This window comes from Tympanuchus pallidicinctus, unplaced genomic scaffold (assembly GCF_026119805.1).
Source record: "Tympanuchus pallidicinctus isolate F22 unplaced genomic scaffold, pur_lepc_1.0 scaffold19, whole genome shotgun sequence".
Classification (NCBI taxonomy): Eukaryota; Metazoa; Chordata; class Aves; order Galliformes; family Phasianidae; genus Tympanuchus; species Tympanuchus pallidicinctus.
The window spans coordinates 4,200,494-4,210,912 of NW_026294710.1; the positions used below are offsets into that span (position 1 = coordinate 4,200,494).

The following is a 10,419-nucleotide window of genomic DNA, read 5'->3' on the forward strand; positions in this document are numbered from 1 at the left end:
ATTTCGGAGCCTGCGCCGTGCAAAGCGTGGGGCCTTTATCAAAGCGGGCTGTGTCTGCGCTGCGTTCTCCGACCTTGTCGGAATGTCTGCGTTCACCTTTCTGTTTCGGGCCATAGTGAAAAATCATCGTTAACTTCAACACATATAATTTGTCTTTCCTTTTCAGACCCTTCACTGTGCATCATAACGGTGACCAATCTCATTCTTTGCCAGGCTATTAATGCCACCTCTTAGCTTCTTCTCATTCTGTAGTCATCTGTTATCCTGCCCCTCTGCTCTGCACTGTGAGATCTCACCTGGAGCACTGCATCCAGATGTGGTATCCTTTGCACAGGAGAGACGTGGACCTGTTGGAGAGCATCCAGAGCAGGGCCACAAAAAAGATCCAAGGGGTGGAACACCTCTGCTATGAGGACAGGCTCACAGAGCTGAGGCTGTTGTGTCTGGGGAAGAGAAGACTATAGGGAGATCTGAGAGTGGCCTTTCAGTATCTGAAGAGGAGCTGTAAAACAGAGGGCGACAGACCTTTTAGCAAAGTCTGTTATGAACTGGAACTTCACACTTGGAATTTCATCAACCTAATAGAAACCAGGAGAGGGAAATTGGTTTTGTGAGCCTCTGCAGATGGCTCAGCGGTGGACAGGACCCACTGACAGACATGGAAGAGTTTGGTGCTTCTGACAACTGTGGAGCATCACTGAGGATTCCAGAGCTGTGACTGCAGTTTCCCAATTCCCAGGCTGTCTTGGCAGTAGAAGAAATGCAAAAAAGAGCTTTGTGTCATTTTAATAGTGCTGTCCTCCTACCAATTACTGCTATAGCTGCTGTGCAAGGTCATACCTTCACCCATCCGAGGCAGACATGATATTATCTGCCTGAAAATATCTGTCTGGGCAATCCTTCAGCAAGACTTCTCCCACACATCAGTCCAACTTTTTTTTTCTGCTGTAACTTCTTGTTTCTTTTATGTTGCACAAGAGGTTCCCTAAAACATTTTTTCCTCCCCCAGATTCCTACAGTAAGTACGTTAGTCTACAAAATCCCTGTCAGTAATTAAGCAGCTCATATGTTACAACCTCTGCTTGGTATGATAATTACCCTACTGCTAGCTCTCCCTGTTGAATATGTTGATCTTCCATCCACTACCATTAGCTTAAGATGAATAGAATTTGGAGTGGTATGAAGTGCCTTGCACAGGGAAGAACCAGCATTTTGAAGGACCTGCAGGTGCTACCTCAAGGTAAATAGCAAATACTATCATTTCTATGCATTTCTCAAGTTTTCCAGTATATTCAGCAAATTTCATTACAACTTTCTTAAAACCAGTAGGCAGTCTCCAACTTCAAGAACTAATTGCCTGTGTTGAAGACTGTACAGGCAAAATCCTTGAGACTGACCTTTCTACAGCTTGGGGGTAGGAAGGAGGGAATCTCCAGTTCTGTTTCTGAGATAAAACAGGGCATTATGACCAGTAGAGAACATCATGTCTTCAAAGTGGCATATTTGGTCATGTTCTGTGATGATATTTCTGAGTGCAGGCAGGCAAAGAACAGAGTGTGTTCATCACCACTTTCTCTTTCCCTTAGACAAATGCTCCTTTTTACATACAAAGGTATAAGAAAATATGACTGCAACTCTAACTTGATTTTTTTTTTTTCCTCCTCAGGTTAGTTTAACAACTAAAAATACTCTGTCATGAATGGCCTTAATATATCATTCAGGTGGTATTCTTAAAATTTTATTTTAATCTCGGTTAAAATGTGACTATTGGTTATTTAATGCAACTTAAAGTAAGTAGTTTTATGTTGTTGTTGGAAAAAAAAGACCAGTCATGGTCACTGCAGTTCTGGCCTGTAATAAGTTTAAGCTTATGATGGCTTCATGTGCTCAGGCTCACCAGGAAGGGAAATCAGGACAGCATGCGTTGGCAGGTGGGAGTGTAAATCTGGGTAGGAAGAGAATTCATGTCAAGAGCATGTCAAATCAGTCTCTTCCAAGCAAGATCCTCAAAAACCCAAAGGTGTATTCCACTCTGTGGAAAAAAATAATAAAGGAGAGCATCAATATCAGTACTCACTCTTCAGCTTTAACCCCCCAGGGGCACAGACAATCAGGCCGATAAGTTGTAATTTTACACCCTTTGCAGCAGCTGCACTTAACTTGTCTGATTTTTACCTGTGTCACTAGTAGCACCTCAGAGAATTAGGATGAAAGAACTATTAAAAGCCTAATGTATTTTTTCATATGTAGGTTGTTTGCATTTCCAATGCCTATTTTTGAAGTCTTGTGTGAAATGAAAAATGGAGGTGATGATTCATTAGCAAGTAAAATCTAGAAGTAAAGCATTATGAAAAATATCTGTTACGGAGGGAGATGGAGAACTTAATGCTCAAGGTAAACAATTTCAATTAGGAAGTTCTTTGAAGTATGATGAGAGCAGTCAAAAATGAATCATACAGACTTCCAAAATAAAGACCAAAAAAGTTATTGAAATTTATGGAATCTTTTAAGGACCATTAACTCAAAGGCCATTGCCTTTAAGTTGATTCTTATTTTTTTTCCTCCCCCCATTCTATTTTAAAAATGAAAAGGTGTTGATTTTTCAAATTGATCTCTCCAGTTCCTTTGATTAATTAGTCTGCAACAGGAGAAAGGTAGAGAAACATATTTTGTAGATATACTATCAGAATTTTAGGCAGAGAAGACTGTTCTGACCAAATTTCTCTTAAAAAAAAAAAATATATATATATATATATATATATATATATATATATGCATATAAACAGCTATAAACAGTCAGGAACTGTGTAATTTTAGGTTAGGAATATATGTGTCCAGAATGTTAGGTAAAACTTTAATGACTGAATTTGTGGGGTAACTGAAATTCATTTATACCTCTTGTTTCTCTGTTAGAAGTTTGTTAGAAGTTTGTTAGATGCCTGAAGCTTGGCAACACTGCACACAAAACAGGATGTTACTGACCACAGGTCCAGTGTCTCTATCTTCATGTGGCAGCACTTGATTTTTGCAAGGACAGTTAAGAGCAAGTGTTGCAAGGAATCTGAGCTGGGGGAATAATTTCACATTTCTGCCTGCACCCATAATTATCTCAGGAAGCCTTTCACCTCCAGGGTTTGGAAGATCTTTCTGTATACTTATGCTAGAACATTGTGGATGGGAAGAATAAAACAACCAAGGCAGTCTGCATACAGAGCCTGAACTATTACTGCTAGTGGGGCCAGCTGCTCTCTGCTCTCCTAAGGCCACTGAGCAGCAGGTGTACATGCATGGTGCTGGGTGGGACCACCTCCTGCAGCACAGCTCATGGGCAGGGGGGGAAGCAGAACACTGCAGAAATGGAGAGAGAAAACGAGCTGTGCTGCTGCTTGGCATGTGCCTTCCAGCTCTGACCGTATCTGCTGTCATACCTGGTTTTCCATAAAATTTCTTTGATTATTTTTGATCACTGGTATTGGTGTGAAATGTTGTACCCTAATAAGCTACCAGCAAAATGCCTGCTGTCCTTTGCACAACTGGATCTAGCCATTAAAAATGCTTTAGAAGTCACAGCATAAATATCAAACGTTGATAGATACAAAGCTGAAATGGACTGTGGCAATACCCATAATATGCTTTTAATCATAGCAGTGAATTACATTAAAATCTCACTGTCCAACGCTCTGTGTTTTGCTCTTTTAGGCTGTGGCGACATCTTGGCATTCCCTCTTCACATGCCTAATTCTTCACGTAGTTTGAGGACAATATGACCCAAAATACACGTAGTCCTTTACCTGTCTATCAGCACCTTCTTTTCTGCTCTCAGGAGATACTGTTGATCCTTCTTTCTCCTACAGATTTGTCCAAACTTGTTAGCACTGGCAAAAGTAATCTCCATTTCCTCCTGGCTACTTGACAAAAAGAGGACAATGAACTTCTATCTGCTGCCTAGAAATACAGTAAACATTCATGATTTCAAGTATGGTGATAAGAGCGTATTGCACCACAGTGCCGTCTCGTAGCAGTTTGTTTGGGCCAGCACATCACCACTGTCAGCATGCAAATAAGCTCTCCCATGCAGCTGAGAATGAGGGCCAGAAGCCTGAAAATAAACCAGCAAAGTGTGCCTGTTGTAAGGAATGAGAGATACTTGCCAACTTTTAATCACAGGGCTTAATGACTGGCAGGACAACATTTTTCTGGTGGGGAAATTATTTACACGCAGTTGGAAGGTCAGGTGGCTGTCTGAAACACTCAGTGGCAAAATTGGAGTTAGCCTTTCAGTGAACCACGTTGCTCAGGTACCTGCTTGGTGTTCCAATGGGAACGTGTAGTGCATTCTAAGTGCAGCCACCTTCACCTTCTTCTGTCAGACATTTGCCAGTGTTGATGATGGGGGAAAAATACTGAAAAAGCCCTAAGTGATGAATTAGAATATTACTTTAAGTATTTCTGCTGCCAGACAGTCATGTAGTCCCTGCATTACTACATAAGGTTTAAAATGTTGAGAGAGGAAGAGGAATTTCAAATATGTTCATTCTTGGCCAGATAATCTCTGAATTTAAACTCTAATAAAGCTTTTCACCAGAATAAGATGTGAACTAGCCAATACTTTATTCACACTTCAGTTAAACAACATTTACCTCTGCAGAAAGGCACTTGAACTGTACCGTCTGTGCTACGCTGTTTCTGTGGAAACTGTGTGTTGGAGTGGAATAGGAAAAATGGTGGAGAAAAGGAGAGCAGTAGCATTTTTGGCTGAAGTCCCGTTGGCCAGTCCCAGCTTCATCTGGGATAAGTCAGCCAAGCAAGGCCTCAGTGCTGAAGCCCTGACAGTTCTTTTTCCTCCTCCTCTTAATTCGTGCTGAGGGAGGAGACTGCTTCACAGACACCATTCAGAAAGCGCTTACTAAAGCAATTTATCTGTACTTGTCATGCAACAAGAATTTTAGTCAGCCAGTAATGTCTGTACTTGTCATGCAACAAGAATTTTAGTCAGCCAGTAATGTTAGTCAATAGCGGCCTACGCTGGTAGGGTAAGGTTTGTTCTGAAAAGAACTTCCATTGACGCACATACTGCTCAGTCACTGGTCTTCTAAAAAGCACCACTGTATTCTTGGAAAGAAACTCCTGTTCCAACACTGAAAAGACACAGTTTTCATCATTCAGGGGTTTCCAAAATATGCATATGTTTGATGGAATGCCAGGAGAGACAGACAGCCTCGACCAGTAAACTCAGCTCTCTTATTTTCTCTTCTCTGGTAGCTGTTTCACTGACATTCATATTGTTTTCTCCTGGGGTAAGACATCTTTCTTAGAAGTAAAATATGAATTAACAGAAAAATATATTTTATTGTTCTTTCTGTTTTTATGATTTTGTTTATCAGTGATTGCCTGCCACCTGTGTGTGTGAGTCAGAGTGAAAAATCTACCATGGTAAAGTTGTGATTGATGTCTAAATACTGTTTGGGAGGCTGGGGGTCTATTTCTTCCACAAACACACAGAAAATGACTGGCTTCTGACTGTAGTCTGAGGCTCCAGGTTGGAGGGCCAGGGCATTATGCTTCCTAGCTTCAATATACACACTGCCACAGAGTACCAAAAGGCACTGTGCAGCACTCATGACAACAATCAGTTCAGTAGGGAATTCTAATTTACTGCAGGAGAAGAGACAACAGAAAAAGCAGTTTGCAAGAATGGACAGTACAATATGGGAGAAATTTCAGTAAGGAAACAGCATTATCTTTTCAAATTCAGGCGTTCAGTGTGTTCAGACCCAAGAATTTCAACAGACTTTCTTATAGGTGGAAGCTAAAGGGAAGAGCCTAGATCATGGTGATGTTGGCTGTACGTGTTCGTGCTTCTGTATGGAATCGGGGACACCTGCTTCTTAGTCTGCTGCTGCTTCAGCTTCTTGCTGAGACATTAAAATTTCTTCTGGTCTCTCTTTAGTCTCCTGTGTGTGCTGGAATTGGCAGTAGAACATGAAGAACTTTAACTGCATCAGTTCAAGGAACCCTGTGGGCCTTTCCCATTGTGTGCCTGTAGTGCATTGTGCTATACATGAAAGAAGCAGGAAGGGAATAGAGAGAAAAGCAGAAAAGCAGGCAGTTGGTATCAGGCACTGGTGCTGCCTTCTGTCTTTTCTTTAGTAACATTTTCATAAACTACAGCCGAGTTGCAGTTCAACTGAACTTTTAAGTTTTGTTTGATTTGTAACCCATTCTACATTTTTTAGAATAAGTGTTCATTGTTTCCACTTGGCAGGTCTGACTGCCCTCCTTATGTTATTCGGGCCTTAAGTTTGACAGCTTAAGAAATATCTGTTTGTTGAAGTGCTTATTGATGCTCACCCATTTGTAAGCAATGGCAAGTTCCGGCCATTCAATGACATTGTTGATACAGACAGAACACAATGAAACAACACTCCATTAACCCAAGTTACCTCGTGCAGAAAACGATCATGTTTATATCAATATATGCTTAAAGAGATAAATTAGCTTTTTATTCACTGTAATCCATAAAATTCATTAGACACAAAACATTATCAGCATTAATCAGTAGCTGTTTGTCTCACACTCCTCCTTACAGATCTGGACCTGCCCTTTACAAATTGAAGAAATGTGAAAAAGTTTCTCCAGAGCAGAGTGAAAAAAAAAAGCCCTATTCCTTCAAAGCTGTGATACCCATACGAAGGAAACGATCTTCACAGCACATTGTGGCTCACCACTGAGCTGCAATATCACACAGCAGCCATAGGTGGCTAATTTCTACAGTAACTCCCATGCACAACGTACTCTTCTATGAGTAGACTATCCTTTGTTTAGGCCCAAAAACTACTGATGTGACAAGGGTATGCCATGTGATTTGGGTTCCAAATTACCAACATGCTCAGTAATGGCTTATGAGCAAAAATACACAGTCTGTCCCAGCCAGACTTGCCAAGTACACACTCAACAAATTGCAATTGAAACAATGTGCCTTAAGCCAAGTTGCAGCTCAGACTAACAGAACAATGGTTTGCTTTAAAAAAAAGATACCAAATTCAGAATCTCTACGGTGAAACTAGACAGATCACATAACTGACTGGAGACTGTTTTACTTTAAGAACTAAAAATATTCACAAGAGAGGCAGTTTTATTTTAATTCAGGTATATTTCAAACACACTGGTAAAAATGTGAAGAGAATTTAGGCATTAGGAAGAGTGCAGGTCAACTAGTGCACAAAAAATTAACTGAAAAGAACAGAACAGTGCAAATGAGAAAGTATTTTTTTACAATCATTACCACAATTTCTCTTACATCCCTGAATCAGAATCAAAGTGTAAAGCTCAATACACATTTTAAAACTATTGCTATTTATAAATTGTATGTTCCTAAGCTGAAAATAAATGCGATGACAACTGAACCAAATTCTTTCTGATTACTCAGCTTATCAAATTTGGAAAGCCAGAACTCTGAATTGCGAAAAAGCTATTTTCTCAAATTTAAAAAAATACAGAAATTTCAAGTGTACAAATTACACAATCATTTATACCAATCTTGTCTAATTCTAAATGCTGAGTCAGCAGGTACATTTTTAAGACAAAACTTATGAATCCCTGTCTGAAGTTTCAAAAGATTTGGCAATTCAGGTGCAGACAGATTCTATTAAAAAGTGCCAGGAAGACTCTGACCTATCAAGTCACTACCTTGTTTTATAAGCAGTAAAATTAATGAAAGTTGATTTTTGATTAATTGATATCCTATATCCCCTACATCTTCGTACTATTATACTATCAAAGCATTCTCCTATCAAAGACATGAGGTCTTCTTCCTCATGTCCTGCACTTCCTTCCAAGACCCTCAGCTATATTTCAGTTCCCCGTCTCGCAGTACTCTAAGCTCATTTGTACATCCTTCTAGACACAACCTTTTTCCCCTAGTTGCTCTTTTTCAACTAGTTGCCTGGTTCATAGCAGCAGAATGGGTTTCACTCACTGGTGAGGATGAAACAACTCCTGTCAAATAGGCTCCTGTGTTCTTTCTTTCCCATGAAAAGAAACATTATTAGTGTCTATCCTTAGTTTCTCTGTAGTAACTTTGAGACTTCTAACCTTCTGCCAGATCAATGTGAAACTGGAAAATGAATTAAAAAATTATCGGATGGGAACTAACCCTTCATATGAACCTTATTTCCTTATCAAATAAGAAAAAATTAGTAAATCCTATGAAAAAGATTAGGAGTAACGTAGTAATTAGAGTAGCTTTTGACATGCTTCACTTAGATATTTTAATTAATTTGCAGTATTACATTGCTTGAACTCAGTACAAACACATAATTTTCCCCTTCAGGAAAAAAAAAAAAAAAAAAAAAAAAAAAAAAGAAAAGCTTAAGATCATCAATTAGGGAGAGGTAAAGCAAGTTACAAAATGTGTAACTTATTCAGAGTTAAAACTTTAAGAACCTAAATTAAATTTCTGACATTTGCAAATGTTCTGGTGCTAGCATTTTTGGCATTTTAAAATGACTCCATTGCAAGCTGCTCAGTGTTCATGCAGGAGAATGCAATTTGATACGTATTTCTATTTACATTCAGTATCTTTGGGTATACAAAAGGATGATTTTCCTACTTAATTAAATAATGTTTGAATAAAAAACTGCTGAGTGCCTGAGTTAGTTAACTGAGCAAATTAATTATATGCTACTTGAAGAAAAGCAGGGAAAGCGTCTGAAATATCTGATTTACTGTCTGCTGGGGAGGCATGATTAAGCAGTGTGGTTAAACTAGGAGAAAATTGTTTTTTATGCATGCAGTATCAAACAAACTCATTATTAGTCTATTATAATCCAAAATGTCTTGAGTCCTATCTAAAGTGCAGGGCAGTTGTGCACGAGGTCCCTACTCTGATCCTGCAGTTCTTTGGATGATTGCCCAGACCAGAGCATGGCACAGCTGCTTTCCTGCCTCATCTTGTTCTGGAACCTGCTTGGTTCTCCTTAGAATCGTAGAATAGAATCATAGAATCACAGAATGACTTTTTCAGCGTGGAAAAGACATCGAAGATCATCTAGTCCAACTGTCCACCTACCAACAAAATTCCCTGTTAAACCATGTTCCTTAGTACCATATCTAAATGTTTCTTGGACGTCTCCAGGGACAGTAGCTTTACCACCTCCCTGCACAGCCTATTCCAGTGCCTGACCACTCTTTTGGAGAAATTTTTCCCCATATCCAGCCTGAACCTCCCCTTGTGCAACTTAAAGCCATTCCCTCTCATCCTGTTGCTAATGGATCACTACAGATGAGATTACTTGCTAGTAAATTATTCTGAAGCCGTAAAATTTGATATACAAGTAATTACTATTCATGCATTTTCTAACAAATTCAGTGAAAGCAGAGATTGTTTTTATGATACTCCTTCCACACATCCAAACCAGGCGCTGGGGAAGGTTGGGCATGGCTTGATTGCATTTCAGTGTACAGTTGAGAAATCAGCTCTTCTGATCCTCTGTAACTGCAGCCTGTGTTAACAAATTTAAGCGAACTTTAACTAGTTATCTTGGTTTCTTCAGCAGTGTAGCATCTAATTTTCTATCTTACTTACTCTTTAATTCAGTAATATAGCCCACAGCAGCCAGAGACTGCTGCTATTGAACCCAGGATAGCTCATTCAAAGCTAACATAAACCTTCATATGCAACTGATATCCATTTCTTTGTCTGCAGTAGATGTTTAAACATAATTTCAGGAACACAAGTTTGGCCCTGATGATGAAGGGTAAGCTTGCTAGGCTATGGTGGAAAGCTATACCATGTCTTTGCAGAGATATGAAAGATTAAAAGTTACATAAAGCTATTGATGTGTGAAAATGGGATAGAAGAGGACACGTCTCACACTTAAATACCTTGTGATCTTGTCCTGAAAAAGTCATATTAGGAAATGTTCTCGAAATCCTCTAAGTCTGGTCTTATCTGCATAGCCAAGGGGATAAATTTAAGTTAAGTTTTGCTTACTTACTATCCATCCCATCTATTTTACAACAGTAGATGAATTATGACATGTGCACCTGGCTATTACTCTGGAGCCCACACAGTTATCAGTCTAGCTCTTCATTTTCCATTTATCTCCTCAATACGAGGGACTGTACAGCAGTTTAAATCCCTGTATTCACATGGTTTTCTCAATTTCTGTATAGCTATTTCAAGCAATGCAAAAAGATACTCTCAGCTGTGTTTCAGCACATGTGAACTAGATGGAGACTTGCACAACCTTCTAGTAGTCCTCTGGGGTAAGCTCAGAAAAGAAGGTTATTTTGGATGACACACACTTACAGATGGTTACTTTTTATAAGTTTGAGGAGGAAAGGATCGAGCAGGGAGTAATTCAGTGCCAGGACAAGAAAATTTAAATCTGCAAATACATCTGCTGGAACAGTCAC

General features: G+C 39.4%; 1 long non-coding RNA gene across 2 annotated transcripts; it reads right to left on the bottom strand.

The window, feature by feature from the left end:
* Positions 1 to 394: 394 nt before the first annotated feature.
* On the bottom strand, positions 395 to 9,954 carry LOC128079590 (uncharacterized). 2 transcript variants are annotated; one of them, XR_008206225.1, is made up of 3 exons: positions 3,792 to 3,894; positions 1,898 to 2,032; positions 395 to 502 (listed from the first exon to the last, which is right to left on the bottom strand). It is a non-coding gene; the product is annotated as an uncharacterized LOC128079590 (long non-coding RNA). The 2 variants fall into 2 exon arrangements; XR_008206226.1 differs by lacking the exon at positions 395 to 502 and adding an exon at positions 9,886 to 9,954 and having other exon boundaries at positions 1,742 to 2,032; positions 3,792 to 3,905.
* Positions 9,955 to 10,419: the final 465 nt, after the last annotated feature.